Below are 15,000 nucleotides of genomic sequence, written 5' to 3'. Positions count from 1 at the left end.
ACTAAATTTGGCCTTGCCTCGGAAGCAAAAGAGACGAGAAAATGAATGGCTCTGGTTGTTTGCCCAAATTTCTCATTCTTTTCTTGGCACTAGACTCAGCCAGCCTAGGAAAGCAGGCAAGAGAAAGAAGATAGACCAAATTATGAAAAAGGGATGGTTAATATTTTTGTCTGAGTTTTTTTGTGTTCATCTCGGTATTGGAGTTTTATATATATTTTCTTTCTTTTATTTTTCTTTGAAAACATACTTTTTGTCTGAGTAGGTTTATGATTATATATTTATCCGTTTTCTTGTTCGTAAGCTTTAAGTTAATGAAAGAAATGTGTTTGGTAATATTTCTTTTTTCTCCTTAGCTTAAGACTTCATAGAGAAACGTTACGTCGTGTGGTCCTACTATATGTGTGTGTGTGTGTGTGTGTGTGTGTGTGTGTGTGTGTGTGTATGTGTATGTGTGCGCCTTTTATGTGCGCTGGAAAGAGAAAACAAGCAATCAACACCTTTGTTCTGTTTGCTCCCAAAAAAGGGACGACCTCACCTTTAAAGTGTCGAAGCACTCATCTCTCTCTCTCTCTCTCTCTCTCTCTCTCTCTCTCTCTCTCTCTCTCTCTCTCTCTCTCTCTCTCTCTCTCGATCCCTCTAAAATTAATATTACATCAGCATCACTCGTTACGTCTCTGTTGCCCTCCACCTTTCTCACTGTGCTTCCTGTTCTTGCCTATCTTCCTCCTTTCAACAATCTTACCTTGCCCAGTTATTATCTAGTGCTGGTAGAAGCATCTTTCACGGCTTCTTCGTTCTATTTCTTACCTTAATAACGGCCTTACGTCACTACCACGGAAGAGAAGGCGAGGAGGGAAAAGGAGGAGGAGGAGGAGGAGGAGGAGGAGGAGGAGGAGGAGGAGGAGGAGGAGGAGGAGGAGGAGAGCAGACCCGCGATACACACTTTTTTTTTTCTTTTCCCCCCTTCAGGACCTTAAGTCTTGGAGAGAAAGTTTCCTCGACTCTGGCAGGACTCGCCCGAGTGCTCCATTGCAGGGATAAAATAGCATCTTCACTCACCTTGTTTTTCCTCCGCCGCGGACGGGGACAAACGCCGCGTTAATTTAACACGAAATGTGGACTCTGGGACTTGTTTCTCTCTCATGTATTTATTTTTTTACTTTTTTTTTCTATGAGATATTCACGAAATTTTGGACGTGGTGTGTGTGAGTGTGTGTCTGTGGGTCTAGGGATGACTCAAAGTTATCTAATTAACTTCAGGTCTCTCTTTTTTTGTTTGAATAAATACTGAGCATAATTTTGCTCTTCATTTTCAGTTGATTTTTTTTTCTTTTGTCTTTTTTTTTTCTGGAATAGTTTGAAGTTTGTTGAGGGAAGAAAATAAAAATAAATCTCAGACTCACATAAAGAAGAGTCGGAGCACTAAAGATTTACTTGGTTATGAAGAAAAGAAGAAAATAGTTATCATTATTATTATTATTATTGTTATTATTATTATTATTATTATTATTATTATTATTATTATTATTATTATTATTATTATTATTATTACTATTAAGCCGGATTAATTTATTCTGTTAATGCGGGACGAGTGAATATAAGTATGATAATAAAAGTATAATGCTACAGTGTATGAATTATACTACATCATGTTTGAACGTTTGAAGAATTATTTGAACAAGAGGGACGGATATTGATGGCGCATTATTATTATTATTATTATTATTATTATTATTATTATTATTATTATTATTATTATTATTATTATTATTATTAGCTGGGAATGAAAAACCGTGACCAAGCGTTGCAAGTTATTGAAAACCACCGGAAACTTTGGCCGTGAGATGGAGAAGCTGTTTTTTTTTATTGTTCCTCGTCGACCTTTTTCTCTCCCTCTCCTCTCTCCCCACCACCACCACCACCACCACTACCACTCTCCGCTACATCACCCCTTTCACCACACATTTATCGCTCCTCACCTCCACTCGCTTCCACCCTCCACTGCCACATCCACGAAATTCACCCAACAAACATTCAGCTCTTCACTTCCCCCTCTGCTTCCCTTTCACGTCAACATGACCTCCTCCTCATCCTCCTCCTCTTCCACCTCCTCTTCCTCCTCCCTCTCGTCACGTGCACAGTGCCGAGTGTACATTATGCAACCAGTTAATTATTCATGTAACTTCCTCGGTCTGGAATCTTTAGAGACAGAAAGGAAATACACCCACCTCTTCCTCTCCCTCCTACTCTCCCTTCCTGTCCCTCTCCCAATCCCTCTCCCATCCCCCTTCCTTTCTTCCTTCCTCCCTTGTTCCTGCTGTCTGCGTGTTTGTTTCCGTTGGCCTCTCTCTCTCTCTCTCTCTCTCTCTCTCTCTCTCTCTCTCTCTCTCTCTCTCTCTCTCTCTCTCTCTCTCTCTCTCTCTCTCTCTCTCTCTCTCTCTCTCACTGGCGTAAACACACATTCACACACATTGCATCCATTGATTTTCACATTACAACAATAGTGACGAAGATGAGAAGAATACAGATAACTATGATAGAAGTAATAGTCACTTGTCCTTGTCACTGTGGCGGTGTTCCTGGCGCTGCGGTAGTCTCTAAAGGTGCTGGGATGTGCTGGGGGTGTTTTGAGGTGTGCTGGGGTGTTCTGGGGTGTTCTAAGGTGTGCTGGGGTGTTCTGAGGTGTGCTGGAGTGTTCTGGGGGTGTTCTGGGGTGTTCTGGGGTGTGCTACTATTACTACTTTTATTAATATTATCATTGTTCTCATAATCGTTTTTCCTTTCTTTGTTGTCAACTTGAACTTTGATAACTAACAACATATTTAGAACTAGAATTCATTGGTATAGTGTGCCAGTTTATTCACTCTTCATATCCGACTCTCGTTCGTTTCAGAGGTAAGCCGAGGTGGACGTGCGGCGTGTTTCCCCCGTGGACTGCCGTGAGTAAGCCCTTTGTACTGATACCAATTCACCAAATCCGTAGACCTGATCGCTTTCCTGGACTTCCTGTGCTCACTTTTCACTGATTCGATACAGCTGACAGAAAATGCCATGAATAAACCTTTTATGTTCACAACGTCTCTGCAGTCAAGTTTTGATTCCCTTCTATACTTTCTGAATCTCATCTTCATTGAATCGAAACAGTGAATAGGATAGTAACTGGAGGGATCTACTTGAATTGCTCTATATTTGGCTTACGTGTCTCGTTCCTGCAGCTAATTGGAGCCTGAACCTAATCCCATGTTACCGATAAGGTCAACATCCGTCTTGTGCCTTGGAAATACACTGTAGATGACATGGAATAGATATTCTCGTGTTGCTATGGTTACATGTACACGCACACGCTAGGGGGAGACAGAGAGAGAGAGAGAGAGAGAGAGAGAGAGAGAGAGAGAGAGAGAGAGAGAGAGAGAGAGAGAGAGAGAGAGAGAGAGAGAGCTTCAGTGAATCACAAAGAACAAAAACAAATCTCATTCTCTAGCACTAACAAGCTACAGTGGACGGCCTCGCATTTCTTTCTCTCTTCTCTTTCTCTCTTCGTGTCCCTCTCCCTCTCCCTTCCTACCACATCCCTCTCCCTCATCTTCTCTCCCATCATCGCCTCTGGGATTGACTGGCTGTAAACGAGGATAATAATCTACCTATCTATTTGTCTATCAGCCCGTTTGTCCATCGATCTACCTGTCCCCGTGTATATTTACCTGCATCCTCGTATATTTACCTGTCTGTCTGGATGTCCATTCGTCTCTCTGCTCATCAGTATGTGTGTGTGTGTGTGTGTGTGTGTGTGTGTGTGTGTGTGTGTGTGTGTTTGCCTCAGTGTATTTACCGAGTTATAATATGCAAGATTTGAGACTAACTCGTTCTCCCTCTCTCTCTCTCTCTCTCTACCTGCTTTCATGCAACTTGCTTTTGATGTGTGTGTGTGTGTGTGTGTGTGTGTGTGTGTGTGTGTGTGTGTGTGTGTGTGTTTAGGTGTGCTTTACTTTCAGATAACGTGTATATATTTAAATATTTCTGAGTCGTGTACCTTCTATTTTTACCATTTTTTTTAAATTTTTATTTAAGGAAGGAAATATGAAGACGCATCGGGAACTGCTCAGCTCTGTCTCTTTTGGAACTTTCACTGTGTTGCCATGGATGATTTTGTTTCATTTCATCACCACATACATCGTTTTACATATGTACATTTCCTTTATCACCATTAACACTATATCGAAATATCTAAATAAAAAAAATAAGTGGAGTTTGTGTTGGTGGGCGCTTCCAGAGAGAATATTAAACTGAATCACTAGTATTTGCTCATAATTTGCAGCAAGTTCTACCTACCCACGATAATCCTCTTAACGTGAGCCCTGCCAGTGCCAACCAAATTAAATACCTATTATCCGCGTGGGTAGGTTATTTTAAGTCTCGCTGCCGTGTCACAATAGACCACGTGTGCCCTGGGATGTATGGTCACTACCCGATTACTTGCACCGAGGCGTGGAGGCGGTGGTGAGCGCTGTGTCAAAGTGCAATTCAAACTATGTTGCGTGTGCCTAGTGGTAGATGAGGGTGAGGCTGCAACATATGTTTAAGGGGATATTGTCACATATGCTTTCACGATGGCCTTGATAATTTTACTGCTTTGAACGTCCTTCGTTGACCTTCATAGCACTGTAGAAGTTATTTGCATGTAGACGCTGCAGAGAAATGAGAGAGATTAGAAGGTTGATCTTATCTTTTTACATTAGAGATTATTTTAAGAGAGTTTCACACATGAAAATAAGGAGGAAAATTGTGTCTAAAAAGTTGTAGGTTTTGAAGGGTTATATTGCGTAGCAGTGAAAGGGTTAATGAACGAAAAAATGTATTCATGCTGCATCTTTTCAGTACGCTTAAGTACCATTTCCCTAAAGTAGAAGTGTAATGTACGAAATGTTTTAGACAGGAGGGCATTATCTGTCTGGTACGTAGCCCCACGTATCATAACCACAATTGTTCTTAGTCTTTTCATAAGCTTCCAAACCAAAACGCTCTTCATATTGGCAAGCGCCTGAACAAATAGGAGTAATACCAAGTAGTTCATTAGTTCATGTATTCGATTTATAAACACAGAAACTCACTAGGCATTGTGACATAACTGCTTTAGGCAACGATACGCTCATTTCACACTTCCACTTTGACCTTACTCGATATGAAGAAATACACACGTTAAATATTTCCCTTACACACATAGTTGTATTCGTGGAAGGGTAATAAATGGATGAATAATCGTATCTGTAAAAGCTGACGCATTGGCTGCTATACGTACCAGTTATTCTCTTCCTCGGCAGTGCGTCGGAATGGAAAATGACGAGTAATTTGTGCAACGTCGCCGTGTGTGAATTAGGACGATCCTTGAACGTTTTCGTGTTCGTGTTTCTCATTATAGTGATGAAGTGGCCTTTCCCGGCAGAGGAGTCATATAATGTAGCCGTATGTGTACTTATTAATCTCTCTCTCTCTCTCTCTCTCTCTCTCTCTCTCTCTCTCTCTCTCTCTCTCTCTCTCTCTCTCTCTCTCTCTCTCTCTCTCTCTCTCTCTCTCTCTCTCTGTGTGTGTGTGTATGTTTGTGTGTGTGTGTGTGTGTGTGTGTGTGTGTGTGTGTGTGTGTGTGTGTGTGTGTGTGTGTGTGTGTGTATGTGTTATTAGCTTCCTCCATCTCTCATCATTACGGAGTCAGCTCAAGATGCAGACAAAAAAGGTATTTGTTCCACGTCGGGCCAGGGATGTAAGTTGAAAGAGACCAGGTGTTTGATCAATACTGCTCCAGGTTGAGAGAGAGAGAGAGAGAGAGAGAGAGAGAGAGAGAGAGAGAGAGAGAGAGAGAGAGAGAGAGAGAGAGAGAGAGAGAGAGAGAGAGAGAGAGAGAGAGAGAGAGAGAGAGAGTCGAAAGAAGAGTGTAGGAAGGAAGTCTGCTCCAGATTCCTCCATTGTAAGGAATGAAGAAGCGAAGGCACAAAGGTAATGTTGCATAAGGAAAAGAGAGAACAAAAAAATATGAGTGAAAAAATAGGTATAGGATTTACCACACTGAAGTCGTTATAATGCATGCAGTTACTTAGTTCAGAGGAAAGAGGTGAAGGAAAAACGAAAAATAATAATAATAATAATAATAATAATAATAATAATAATAATAATAATAATAATAATAATAATGAATAAATAAAAGAAAAAAATAAAGAAAATAAATAAATAAAAAGAATGAGTTAAAAGATAAAAAAATAAATAAATACATAAATAAATAAATGTACTGTAGTGGCGAGAAGTGGTTAAAATAAGTCAGAGGAAGAGGAGTTTTACAAGGAGCTACACTTCGATCTCAGCCTGCTTAACGTTGCAGCTCTGGTGCATGTAGAGGTCAAGAAGTCCAGCTGTAGAAGCTAGCAGTTGGGTGACCCTGAAAAAAAAATATGCACTTGCTTCTGAATACGATTGTTGGGGAAATAAGTTAAGTTTCTATTTTTCCTTCAGTCAGAGTTTAGTTGGGGGGTTTCTTGGTTGAAAGAAAACGGAGATAAAATGTGGTCTAAGAAAAATGTTGGATCTGGAAGGCCGCGTCCAGATGATGAGTGAAGAAATTGGGTTTTATATTGAAAACCATAAAGTTTTGCTGCTTCATTCAGCAATAATAGAAACACTAGAAGTTAGGTGTTCCGTGGTAGCTTTTGAAGAGTCCTTAAAGTTTGTACTGGAAGGGTCGCCTTTCAAATGATGCGAGACAATGCAAGGGAAGGTGATCCGCCGTGGAGTGTGTAGATCAGTCTCTGTGATGGAATAGATAATTGATTAACGAGAGGAGAGAGAGGAAGGGTGGCTGACAGATTAATGCATGTTGATATAGCACGTGTCCACTTTTTCTTCGCGTCCCATATGGTGTATTCAGAGAAGCGTCACCTTAATTGCCTGTTTGTTTAGCGTCACTCCTGAAATGAAGAGTTCAGGCATCGTCTTTAATCTTGATAATGACTGACGTGATAAACTCTGCCTCTATACTTTTTTCTTTTTCTCTAGAAGGCAGTGGATTTCTCGTGCGTTCTCTCTTGTGTTACTTTCAGACTATTTTTTTCCTAGTCGTCACTGATGGTGTAGGAAATGGCAGACATTAGGGAAAAAACGGCCATAACTACGCCTCATGAATTGAAATTAGGCCTACGTACGTTTTGACGTCGGATTAGAGGAAAGATTAATTATTTTGCATCAGTTTTCTTTTTTTGATGTACTTATTTTTATTATTTTGTCTGTGTCTTCGTAGTAATGAATTTAGGTAGCTAGAATTGTGAAAGAGAAAATGTTGTTGTTGCTTTCATCATGCTATCATCATGCTTTCTGCCTCACTCCGGCACAACCTTGTCACTCTCAATCTTGATAGCTCCACAACTTGCAGGCCTCACCGATCTGACCGCGCCGCGCTCCTTCCTCCCCCTCCCGCCGGGCTTGCTCATCACAAAACCTATTCTGGGGCGTCATTATAACTCCATGTGTGGCGTGTGCGGGCGTGGCCTGGGAGGGGCAGCCGCTGGTACAACAAAAACGTCAGCGATGCATGTGGCTCACTGCTCGACTCCCAACCCTCGCAGTCCCAACTTGCGTTTCACTATTTCCAGGTCGCGAAACTCTGAAATACAGGAAAACTTGCATTAACTGTGTTATTCCCTGTCAGTGGAGAGCACGCGATAAATCGGGGCAGAAAGTTAGCCCGCGTGGGTCTGGCTGAGCAAACCCAAAGTCAAGTGGAGAGGCAGTCGGACGAGTTCCCCCATCAGCTGGCCACCTGCTCATGAATCCATCATGGCCGCTAATGTCAACACCAGCAGGAACTTTATAAGAACAATACCTCCGTTGTGGGTGCACACCGCTCAGGCCGTGAAAGCCCCGGATCCCCTCCCGCCGATCAATATAACAGCTCCACACATGTCAATACCAATACAAAAAAGACGCACGCAGACAATGACGGAAAGTTGTGCCTGAGTGAGGGGGACACAGACAAGAATGCTTGCCGCCATGCGAGTACCAGAAAGGCTGAACACTGGATGGGATAGCGCTCTCTCTCTCTCTCTCTCTCTCCCTCTCTCCCTCTCTCCCTCTCTCTCTCTCTCTCTCTCTCTCTCTCTCTCTCTCTCTCTCTCTCTCTCTCTCTCTCTCTCTCTCTCTCTCTCTCTCTCTCTCTCTCTCTCTCTCTCTCTCTCTCTCTCTCTCTCTCTCTCTCTCTCTCTCTCTCTCTCTCTCTCTCTCTCTCTTTTTTCTCTTTCACTCTCTCTCTCTCTCTCTCTCTCTCTCTCTCTCTCTCTCTCTCTCTCTCTCTCTCTCTCTCTCTCTCTCTCTCTCTCTCTCTCTCTCTCTCTCTCTCTCTCTCTCTCTCTCTCTCTCTCTCTTTCACTCTCTCTCTCTCTCTCTCTCTCTCTCTTTCTCTTTCTCTTTCTCTTTCACTCTCTCTCTCTCTCTCTCTCTCTCTCTCTCTCTCTCTCTCTCTCTCTCTCTCTCTCTCTCTCTCTCTCTCTCTCTCTCTCTCTCACTCACTCACTCACTCACTCACTCACTCACTCACTCACTCACTCACTCACTCACTCACACACACACACACACACACACACACACACACACACACACACACACACACACACACACACACACACACGTTAGGCCTATGCTGCACCACATCGGGAATGATGTGTCTGCAATGTAATTTGTAGCAGAGCTCTGGCCGTGGTGCCCTCCTTCCCTAGCCTGACAGGAAGGTACACAGTACATACGCTGGCTAATGGGAGGCACGGCGCTCTTATGTAAACCCTTTAATTAAGAATTTAAAGGCCAATATATAGTACTTCAAAGTTGTGTAATTTGTTTTGTTTTAGCTAGATATTAAGGGTGTAATTGCTTAATATCACCATAGTTTTGCATCAGGTATAGGACCACTCCCATGTAACAGAAATATGAGTACTTTGTGTTTCACTTCGTACCCAAAGGTCAGGCAGCAGGTCAGTGGTGTCAGCGCCTGCCTCATTCTTCCCTTATGAATCAAACGAAAGATGCTCATGTGCACATTTTTTATATTGGTAGTTATCTAAGCCACAGTTTACAAATTGATCACTTGAATCGAATAACAGTGCTTTAGTTACAAAGCTATACAGAATATAATCAGCTGTAAGCTCAGGGAAAAAGATGTTCAGTCTAGTAACAGAAAGCAGACGTGAATTAGCGGTAATGAAAAGCGTGTTGAGAAAGAACTACTCAGAGCGAGTGATGCAAGTGTCGTGTGGTGATAGTGTTCATGTAGACTTGGAAACTCGAAATTGAAGAAAATAATGTGATATTCATGTGACCTTCCACAAGCTCAGGAATACGTGAAAAGTCAGGCTTAGTCATGAGTTTCTAGAAGTGGTGACGCATTTAACAGCTCGCTATAAATAACTAATTCAAGAGCCAGCAACCTGTGCGGTTTTTCGACGGAAGCGAACTCCTCGCCATACGGGACAAATGACACTCAGGGAATCCATAAAGCTGTCGCTGCTGGGAGCACCTGCGTGGGTTCCGTCCGTGGAAAATGAGGAAGAGGAAGAGGAAAAATTGGAGGAGGTGGTGGTGGAGGTGGAAGAGGAAAGGGGGATGGGAATGGAGAGTTTTCTAAAGAAGTTTCAATATTGTATCCGTATCCTTTTTTTCCGTGGTCTTTTAGTGTACCTGTGAGAAGGTCAGCTCTGTGTGTGGGAGAGGGAGCCAGGAAACGCCGCCCCGTGAGAGAGAAAAGGCCACTGATCATGAGTTTTCTGTTCTCGTGTGGGAAGGAAGGAAGGGAAATCCACGAGGCCGGCAGCGTGCTTGTCGCGAAGGATCCGTGCTCGTATGCTTGAGTGTCTGTACCTCACATTCTTTTATAGATTTCACATCGTATCAGTAACTTTTCTATGTAAGAGGGACACTGGCTTAGAACTACAAAAAAACATAAAAAAAAACTATGAAAAAAGGCCCATTTCGATTTAAGTTAGTAAGGGGAAGGGCCAGAAGGATAGTAAAAATTGGAGAAGTGCCTGTACGGAGTGATATGGGGAGACAATATTGGTTTGTTGCTTGTGAAATAGGATAAAAATGAAGAATGAAGAAAGAATGGAGTAAGAGAAGAAGCAGCGCATCAACATACTGGGCATATAAGGAGTACAATCATGCCCTATCTATTTTAATGGTATATTCCACATTCCTCTCACCTCCCTCATCACGTAACCTACAAAATTGCATCATGTTCTGAGAAGTAACAAAGGGTGAATTTTATAAAAGGTCGCCCTCCCGTAATGAACTGCTGATGCGTCCACTTCACACGTGTTATTCCGGATGTACGAGCAGGAAAATTACTGTGCACTCACTGTAATTTTAATCCAATCACTCCTCTCGCTTTTTCATTAAGAGGTTATTTTTTAATCTGGTAAAACTGGAAATAAGAAAAATGTTCGGAATCACATGCCTCTCGTGTTGACGTGCCATTTTTCACCTATTACTCTGGTTTGCCCGCTCCATTTCCATCCTTGAACATTTCATTGAGATCAGAGCAGCGCCGTTTTGACAATATATCATCTATCACAGAATTCCCAGTGGTGTTTCTTAGAGAGAGAGAGAGAGAGAGAGAGAGAGAGAGAGAGAGAGAGAGAGAGAGAGAGAGAGAGAGAGAGAGAGAGAGAGTCAAAAAAAAAACTTAGGTAACTAAAGTAACATAAAAAAAAATAAACGTTAGTAATAAAAACAAGGAAAAAAAAAACGAACACGAAAAAGGAAAATAAAAAAAGAAAGGAAACACCTCTTCCATCACGGAACCTACAAGCTGAAGTGGGATTTGGCCAGAGTGGAATTGGAGGTACTATATATGACGAAGGGGAGTGTGGAAGGGTCAGGAGGTGGTGGAGTGTGGAGGGTATCCTGGAGTGTCAGGAAGGAGACACAAAACAGCCGGATGCATTATCGTTCCACCCCTCCATCCTCCATCCCTCCACCCTTCCACTCCTCCCACCCCTCCTCTTGACATCCAGAGATCGCGGTGTCAACAGAACCATACATATCGCAGTGGCCTCGCTAACTAACACCGGCCACCAATAAGAAGGAAGTGTCGCTGTAAGACTCCCCTTCATCCTGCCAAAGATATCCCATTGAGAGGCCCCTGGGGAGGAACACGCCCTTGGCAAGTTGAGGCTGAGGTGCCGAGGGACTTCTGCGTCAGGATGGACCGTTGGGAAGTTTGCTGGAGGCTTCGTTAGGGCAGCAGGGGGAGGGAAACTTCGTCGAGGAGAGTCAGTTGTCCACAAAAAAGTTTGGGTTATTTTACGAGACATTTATGGGGAGCCCGGCACAGTAGGCCTACCTCCGGGATGTGTAGTTTGTCATGGGGACCTGGGAGGGCGTTCAGAAGAGGGAAGGAGGAGAGGGGAAAGGAGAGAGAAACGAGAGAAGAGGGTGGAAGGCGACTGGTGCTTCATATATTATAGTTTCCGGTCAAAAGGCGTAATCTATGGCGGGGCGGTCGTTTTCTATAATTCTGGCGGTACTTTAGTGGCAGTGATGGTGGTATTATGGGAGCATCCTCCTCGCATCTACTGCTACACCTCTACATCTGTCGTGCAGAATACTGGCATTACGAGGCTCACTTACACCCATTCATGTCACGCGGAAGTGTCTGGTGGAAGGGGGAGCTCGTGAGAACCTTCAAGTATAAATATGTATAGCAACTAAGCATGCATGTGCGTGTGAAGAACATTGACAAGCATTCATACGCGCCCATTCATGTCGCACACAAGTAGGTGGTAGAGGAGGAGGACGTGGGAACTTTGTAGTAGTAATATGCATGTGAAGTACAGCGGCCGTCATTAGAAAGGGGAGCGTGGAGGGGATGTGGTAGGGTACTGCACGCCGGGACGCGGGGACACCGGCAGAAGGTCAAGGAGGGAGTGTGGCGTGTGAACAGTAACTAGCAGGCTGGGCGGGCGTAACACTTGGACTTCCTCCGTTATACTGATCGGCACGGCACCCTAGGAGGAGGAGGAGGAGGAGGAGGAAGACTGTGAATAAGATGATGACTAAGACAAAGAGTACTTGTAGAATATAGTATACTCACTTACAAAACACATGATATTGAAAATCCCACCTCACATTAGAGAGAGAGAGAGAGAGAGAGAGAGAGAGAGAGAGAGAGAGAGAGAGAGAGAGAGAGAGAGAGGAGAGGTGAGATAATGCTCCTAGGGAGGTGGTGAAGCCGTGAGTTTAAGATATTAACTTACTGGTCTCACGGACGTGGGGGAGAGGCTTCAAATCCTGCTTCGTCGAGGGGCTTAGTGTTACCAGTGTTTTCCTTACCGGCCGCAGCTCGCACTGAAGTGTGTATGTATGCACGGGCCATCGTGGTAAGTGCATGGAGGGTGACATGGGCCATGTGTCGCGCCAGAGTGAATAACTGAGACAAGGTGGAGAGAAAAGACAGTGTTGGCGGTGACAGTGTATAAATGTTAGTCAAAGCATGTCGTGTAGTGTGTCTTGCTGTCACTCACGACCGAGAGAGAGAGAGAGAGAGAGAGAGAGAGAGAGAGAGAGAGAGAGAGAGAGAGAGAGAGAGAGAGAGAGAGAGAGAGAGCGCGCACGTCCCCCTCTGTTCGTGAAATGCCGTGTAGCGTGGGCGGCTGACACGGACATCAGCCTCGGTTACCTTTCCGAGTACTCCTTGTAGGCTTAGGGCGCCGCAGTGGTGAGGCTTCTGTGTGGCCAGAGCTGCGGGAGAGGAATTACCGACCTGGAGGCACCTGCTGGGGCGTGGGGAGGAAGAGGAGTGTACAGGGTAAGGGGACGGAGCGTTGTTCGGTTATAGTGGTAGTAGTGATGGTGGTGGTGATAATGGTAGTTGTGATGGTAAAGGTAATCTTTTTTTCTCTCTCTTTTGAAGTTAGGGTAAATTGCCTTTTGTCGTTTTCTTTTTCGTTTCATATTCTCTGTGGGTTTAACTTTTCCTCCTCTGTTATTTATTGTTATTTTCCTTTCCGTTCCTTTCCGTTCTGTCTATCTTGTGTGTGTGTGTGTGTGTGTGTGTGTGTGTGTGTGTGTGTGTGTGTGTGTAGTGTGTGTGTGTGGCTGCGGCTGTGGACCTTAAAACGTGGCGCCCTAAGTGTGTCGAATATTGTTTTTGGCACTACATCACTAAACACCACCACCATCACCGCCACCACCACCAGCTAGTGAATCCAAGTTTTCTTAAGTTTACGAGGGAAGAACTGTTTATACAGCGATCAAGCGGCATCCCACAAACTCTTGCTGCGGAATGAGCAGACTGCTAAAAAAAATGAGAGAGAGAGAGAGAGAGAGAGAGAGAGAGAGAGAGAGAGAGAGAGAGAGAGAGAGGTGAATGTGTGTGTGTGTATGTGTCAGCTGAACAGAAATACCCCGACCGATCTCTCCCCACGCCTGACAGATGGACTGGGAGAAGCAAACAGATCAGTTTTGCCCACCTGTGTCTGTACTTAACTGGCGAACTGTACCACCCCGCCTCCACCTGCACCTGACCTCCTTGATTTCCCTCCGGAGAGTCACGCTGTCAGTTCCGAAGCAAATCTCACTGACAAGCATACGATGAAGATCCTGTGCGGGGGACGACAAAAGTGGACAGCGCCCCCAGGAGACGCCGAGACTAATCTGCCAGTTTGGAGAACACACGAGCTTGGACAGGCTGCCGTCATTACCTCGGGTCGAGCATAAATACCCGTCAGGCCTCACAATGCGTCTGCCTACGTATATTAACGACCCCTCTTCCCGACCCTCCTAAAGATGTATATCATCATTGTGGTACAAGACTTATCTTTTGAGGCAAATTTTGGGGAGGTTTCTCATGAATACCGAGAGATGAGAATAACATTTCACCGGCACTGCGAATATTGCTTTAAAGTTTACTGCAGGCTCAGGGCTCAGGGAAAGAGGAATGGGAGAGCGGGTCTGCGTTCCCTTTTGCTGCTGTGTAAATTGGAGAAATAGATGATTTGTAATTCTGTTGTCGTTGTGCCGCCTGGGGAGCCGTGTCTCTGCCTGAGTAAGACGTTGCGAATGAGATACGATCGGCTGTCCGAAGGTTGTGTCAAGGGCTTCTGCTGTTGCTGCTGCTGCTGCTGCTGGTGCTGCTGACCCGTGCAGGTGTAACGAGAGGGAGATAACAACAACGCTGATAAGAAAGGAGAAATGCACACGCAAGAAATACAAATAGACATGGATTAAGAGATATACTTGGGTGTGGCAAGAAAAAGAAACTAAAAAAAGAAAATACAAGTATATATCTGCATTCTTGGCGTGCAGATGCAAACACTCCCTTCTTATGATTTACAAAGTCTCTGAGGACGAAAACTTCTGACGACCGCCGCAAACGGAGCATACTAAGCTTTGATCTGAATAGCGCCGCGAATGTTCAACTTGCACCACCACCACCACCACCACCACAACCACCACCACCGCTACCGCCGCTGCTGCTGCCGTCACGAGTCCTATCACTCCTCTCAAGTTGACGAGGCGCTTCTCCCCACCCCAAACCTTTCTTCTCCCCTTTATCAACCTGCTGCCGAATTAGCATATAGACGGACCGCTAACGTTTGCTAATTCTGAGGTGTCGCGGCGCCTCTAACCTGCTGTGGGTGGCATGGGAGGTGCTTAGGGCTCAGATATTTAGCATAATTGTTACCTGTGAAGTCTAAGTGAGTCTAGATTGAATATATTTACTTTACAAAGCCAGCCAAGTTCTCCGGGAAGTTGTAATCTAAAGGTGCCGTTTCCTCCCCCTATGGATTTTACGGTGATCTCATTTTCATATTCATGTGGCGTTTTAATCCTTGATGGGGATACACAGCTACAGACTCTCCCTTCCTACCTCTCTCTCTCTCTCTCTCTCTCTCTCTCTCTCTCTCTCTCTCTCTCTCTCTCTCTCTCTCTCTCTCTCTCTCTCTCTCTCTCTCTCTCTCTCTCTCTCTCAAC

At 44.4% G+C, this 15,000-nt stretch overlaps 1 long non-coding RNA gene across 1 annotated transcript in view; it reads left to right on the top strand.

Moving 5' to 3' along the window:
* LOC135101113 (uncharacterized) overlaps positions 1 to 3,086 on the top strand; it is a 36,214-nt gene extending 33,128 nt beyond the window's left edge. The window contains exon 3 of the long non-coding RNA XR_010269034.1: positions 2,894 to 3,086. This is a non-coding gene — a long non-coding RNA (uncharacterized LOC135101113). The remainder of the gene's footprint in view (positions 1 to 2,893) is intronic.
* The last annotated feature ends 11,914 nt before the right edge of the window (positions 3,087 to 15,000 follow it).

The sequence above is a fragment of the Scylla paramamosain genome, chromosome 6 (assembly GCF_035594125.1).
Source record: "Scylla paramamosain isolate STU-SP2022 chromosome 6, ASM3559412v1, whole genome shotgun sequence".
Lineage (NCBI taxonomy): Eukaryota > Metazoa > Arthropoda > Malacostraca > Decapoda > Portunidae > Scylla > Scylla paramamosain.
Note: the sequence above shows the minus strand (reverse complement) of the source record. Positions and strands in the feature narration are given on the sequence as shown.